Consider the following 6,000-nt stretch of genomic DNA (forward strand, 5'->3'; position numbering starts at 1 on the left):
TTGAGATGAAAAATATAATAATAAAAAATATAATTATAAAAAATTAACAAAAAAAAATTGTGTCCCTTGTTAGTGTCTCCGTGTCCTTTTTATCAAGATGGACACAAAATATATTAATTCAGTATCTCTGAACACATTGTCTCTGTCCATGTCTCCTTTGTCAAACACGATCGTGTATCTCTATGTCCTTATCTCAGTGTCTTGTCTCTGTAAACAAACGCAGCTTTAGTGACGGATATTATGTAAAGAAGAGTGTTAGGATGGTACAATTTGTGATTTATAGCTATCAATTAGTTATTATTAGTATTTTTAATGATGTAGAATTTATAATGTAATGATTATTTACCTTTTTTTACTGATTAAGTGTTAGTTCTTAAACTTTCTCTTATGTAAAAGTTAGTTTGTAAGTAGTAATGAAATAAAATTATGAATTTTTAGTTTGACTTACATGTGATTATGTGAAATACATCTCATTGATAAAATAATGTGTAGAGTGTGTCAAAAAAGAACATAATGGTAAATTTTTTTTTTGTCGATGGATTGGACAACCCCAATCCTAGGTACATAATATATACCCACACATTTCTCATATACTTACCAATTTTTCTTCTCAGTTGCAGCTGATAGGACTCGAACACGAGATCCCACGGTATCCCCCAACCCGGCAGATCAGGGACTGATTCGTCGCAGTACTGAGCTCCATCGGGATTCGAACTCCCAACACTTGTTTAAGCAGACTAGTGAACTAACCACTAGACCAACCCAACTTGGTTAATAGTAAAAATTTTTACTAACATAAAATATATTGAAAAGGTAAAAAACAGAGGCCCACATCTAAAATGCTAAATCGTAAGTTGTGCATTCATCAATCTTTTTCTTATTTTGAAAGTACTTAGTCAAAATAGCCTTTGTAATCTTTTAATGAATTTAATTTTGACAAAGTTTTATACTTACATCAAATTAAAATAGTCATTTAAAAGTAAATTAAAATTAATTATATATATATTATTTAATTTTTATTTTTTTATTTATCAGATTCAATATTTATCAATTTAAAATGGTCAAATATTTTAATATATGATGTGAATTTTTTTTATTGAATAAAACTAAAGCAGATTGTTTCTATTTTATATTGTATTTTGCTCCTTGCTACTTGAGATTAGGAATGGTAAAACTTCTTGAGACGTGGGGATTCCTACGGGGACTGTCCCGAATGGGGATCCGACTGTGAGGAATTTTTCTTGCGAAATGGGGACAGGGAACAAAATTTTCCCGAGGCATGCGCGGGGACTCGAGCGGGGATTCCCGCCCAATCCCCGCTAATCCCCAAAATCATAAATTTACTGAATTGTCTTTAATAGTTTATTTTTCATATATGTGTTTTAGTCATTTCACATATATAGAAACCCAAAACTCTTAATCCTCATTTGCATAATCCTTCTTCAATTCAGAGATCTCTAACGATGTCCATACTCCATCCAACCTCTCTGCAGCCATTCCCTCGCCACTCTCCATTCTCACCGCTTCGTCACACCTTACGGTGCCATCACCCTCACTGCATCGTGCTTTCTATTTATGGCGTCCATTTCCGTAACTACGTCGTCATATCCATTTTTCTCTCTGTTGCCGCGTCTCCCACCTCGTTCACTGCTCTGTCCTCTGACTTGTCATTGGGTTCTCCTACTGTGCATTTTGGAAGAAGTCATCATTTTGTCATTTAGATTTTTTGTATAAAATCTTGCTATTTTTGTATAGGATGGATACTTACAACTTTATTCATATAGAAAGTAATAATTAGTTAGAGTTATCAGATAAATGGGGAATGGAGTCCCTGTGAGACTCTACGGAGAATGAGGATGGAGAGCAATATTCCCTCACGGCGGGAAACGGAGACGAGGACAGAGAGCAAATCTGGGAGTGGGGATGGAGAGCAGGGAGGCATTGATAAACGAAATTTATCATGCCGATATAGAATTCAATAATGGATATAATCGTGAGTATAGTCTAATCGACATTCAAACTTCGCATCAAACAATCCTACAATCTATAACCGAGAGTACTAGTCTCCCGAGTCGTCCTCCTTTGGAATTGCTAGAGAATGCATCTTATTGAGTAGGAAGCCTTGTTATGATTCTTTGAGGGTTTAGCAAAATAGATGACAAATAATCAATTTTAGAAGGCTTGGCCTAGGGTCGGCATTAGAAATTCTATCCTTATAGTTCCTTCAATGATGATAACAATTAGGCCTTACTTCATTTAGTTAAGCCCTGGGTATAGAGGAAAGTCAAATGAGAGTAACTAACTTGAGTCACAAGTCCTAGTTTTACTCTTAGGGAAATCTAGCTTTAGTGCACTCCAAGTCAATTAGCAATTTCTAATTCCAAATCAACAATTGACATAAACTATTCAACTCTTTCTAATGGTCCAAACCCTATGCCAAGTAAGAAACTTTTACTCCATAACTAGTGTTGGCATTTTATCAAACAATTGATGAGCATGGATGAAAGGCATAGTAAGAATGAGAAGAAAGTTGAATTGAAAGTGCTTCAACACAAGAAACTAACAACAATTAACAAAGAACAACAATGGAAATGAACTTCTCAAGAAATTTATAGAATCCAAAGCTATAAAGTTGAATCTAAGATCTATGAGAATTGAGCAATTACAAGCACTAATTGAGATTAGAGAAGAAGATCTATAACATGAACAAAGTAAATTGAGAATTTCAATGGATCTCACCAAAGAGTGATTGAGAATTCATTAGTTGAAGAAGATGAACCCTAATGAGAGCTTGGAATCTCCCTCTCTCTCTACCCAAGAGTGTAACTACCAATAGCAAAAATATCTAGAACAATCTAAGAAAATGAGCAAAAGTCTCTTAACCCTTCAACCCCTGGTCTTCTTAAGCTCTTCCCGCCAAGGCACTTCCCCAAGATGGGATCTCCAACTGTCTCCACGCCCAGGTCACGTGACTCTTTAAAAAATCATATTCGAGCATCGGCGCGCACGCGCAAAGCACGCATGCGCGCCACTGGGGCATCTTGCAATGCGAGCGAAGGCGCAACGTACGCGTGCGCGCCCATGGGGATTATGGCTTAGCCACTACACATGTCGGCTCGTAGCTTGGCTTCTGACTTTGACTTCTAGCTGCGCAATCCACGCGGGCGCGCCAAGTACGCGCACGCGCCCTTGCTGAAGTTTCCCAAGGCTCAATTTCTCATGCTCCCTTCCTTTGTGCCCATTCTCCTTCTCTCTTCCGGTTCATCCCTGCCCTATATTCTGAAACCACTTAACACATATGTCACGGCATCGAATGGCACCAAGAGAAGATTAGAAATGTATCTAGTTTAGTGCAAAATAAGCATGTTTTCATCCATGAGGCAAAAATTAGGAAAGGAACACAAAGTCTTGTATTTTCATATAAAAAGCGTGTGGAATCATTGATAAAACCCCTGAAATCAATACAAGATAAACCCTCAAAATGGGGTTTATCAACCTCCCCACACTTAGATTCTAGCATGTCCTCATGCTTAGAGAAATGCAAAAGAGACGCAAAAGACCGAAGGATCATAAAGGTATAAGACTCATGAGGTGCAACCTACTTACATGAATGCAACTATGACTAGTGCTACTATCTACTTGGTTAGGAATAAATCAACCTTCCTAAGATACATGCAAGCATATAGGGTACGATAGTGGCCAATATATGGGACTTACCAATTTTCCGGCATCAAGTGCAATATACGCAACTTTGCATGAAGAATGCTCGTGAGAGCTGGGAATCATGAATTAGAGCCTTCGAACCCTCACCGGAAGTGTTTACACTCTATTCGCTCAAGTGTCTAGGGTTGATTCTCTCAATTTTCTCCTAATCATGCTTTCCAAGATTTGTTCTCCATCTAACAATCAACATTTATTCCATGCATGTGTACAAATATCATGAGGTCTTGTCTTTAGGTTGTAATGGGGCTAGGGTCAAGGTAGGATGCATATTTGGCTAAGTGAGCTTGAAATTTTCGAATCCTTGATAAGCTTGAGCTCCCCACCTAGCCTATGATGTCCTATACAAATTCCAAACTAACCTAACTACCCATTCTTCACTTTTCGCATACTCATGTATCCCCTTTCCAATTCACAACACTCATGCATTGATTTTATTGAGCTACACTTTGCTTTGGGGTATTTTATCCCCCCTTTTTTTCTTTTCTTTTTCTTCTCTTCTTTTTTCTATATATATATATATTCTTTTTTTTCTTTTCTTTTCTATATACAAGAGCATCAATGCATAAGGTCTATACATTTAATCAATACATGAGCATGTACCCAATTCCCAACATTTTTGATAGAAATATAAAACTACCCTATTATTTACCCAATGTCCCAAGATTCCCACATTTGAATGATACTCACACACACTTGCCTAAGCCAATCAAGGATCCAAAGAGGGACATTTATGGTTTTCCGCTTTAGGCTTGTAATGTGCTAATTTAAAGAACAAGTGGGTTAAGCGTAGGCTCAAATTTGGCTAACAAGGGAAGATAAAGGGTAAGGCTATTTGGTAAGTGGGCTAATGAAGTGATGGCCTCAATCATATAAATGCATGAATACAAGGAATAATGGACATATAGACTCAAACAAAGCAAGGATCACACTCATAGACGGAAAACAATTGCACACAAGAAGGAGAATAAGTGACTATAAGATGTAGCCACTAAACAAGGCTCAAAGCTCACTAGCTTGTGTTCTTAACTCAAAATCCATGTTCCCAAATACAATTCTTCAAGCAAGTTTGGCATCAAAATATTCAAAATTGGCAATGTCAAGGTTGCCCCAAAGTATTAGTTTCCTAAGAGAGAGTTTCATTGTTCCAACCAAGTAGACTTATCATGCAAATGATGTCAAAGAAAACCTAATCATGCAACCTATCCTAACTACAAATGAGTTCAAAGAAAAAAAAATTTATTCGGGTGTTACCTACGGAGATCGGTCAGCCGACCTCCCCACACTTAAAACTTAGCATGGTCCTCCGTGCTATAGGTGATACGCAATGGGTGGCCGAGTCCCGAGTGTCCCTCATCTCCATTGTCATCGCTATTTCTGCTTGAAGTCGCGGTGGATGTGGAGATATCTGGTTCCTCCATAGGTGGGGTGACAATGCTTAGAAGCTTCTTCACGTGAGCATATCAGCGCTGGTTACGCCTCTCATAACGGTCCAACTTCCTGTGAAGGTCTTCAAGGCGTTGGGTGGCTGATTTTTGTGGTGCGGATGAGGTAGTGGTGTTGCGAGTTGGTGTGGTTAGTCCAAGGTCCTTGATGACTTCCGGAGGCTTGAGGCACCTCTTGGTCGGAATAACATCGCCCTCGACCGGGATTGAGGTCCTCCTATCCTTAGCCTCTCAGTGGACTTCGACTGTCGCTACTAATTCGGTCACCATAGCGGGGAAGGGTAAATTTCCCTTGGCATGAATGCGCCCCATGGATTGGTGAATGGCATGCGAAATGTCGACCGGTTTCTCGGTTAAGATGCACCATATCAATAAGGCAAGCTCGGCGGTAATGGATGTCCCATGTGTGCTCGGGAGCACGTAGTGAGCTAGAATTTGGGCCCATGCCGCGGCTTCTTGAGTGAGAAAACGCGCATCTAAACCCTTTGATCTCTGCTTTATGGTCCCCCGAATCCAATATGCGTCAGGCAAAGCGATTACGCGGAGGACCGCGCTCCAATCGAACTCACGTTCGTCGCATGCTGACAAGACTTCCTGATAGGCATCATATCCGTCCGCTAATGGCCCAATCTTAAGTACTCCTTGGATGGCTTCCACTGTGACTGACACTTGCTTTTGGCGCACAAAGACTGATGTGAGAAGGGGTGAGTGGTAGTTGGAGTAGAACTCCACCACCCATGATAAATTGACCTCCTTTGGTTGCCTCAAGAAGAACCTCCACTGCCTCCGGTCAATGTATGGCATCACTATCGGAGTGAGGTGGGCCGGTAAGACT

Source organism: Arachis stenosperma, chromosome 6, assembly GCF_014773155.1.
Source record: "Arachis stenosperma cultivar V10309 chromosome 6, arast.V10309.gnm1.PFL2, whole genome shotgun sequence".
Taxonomy (NCBI): domain Eukaryota; kingdom Viridiplantae; phylum Streptophyta; class Magnoliopsida; order Fabales; family Fabaceae; genus Arachis; species Arachis stenosperma.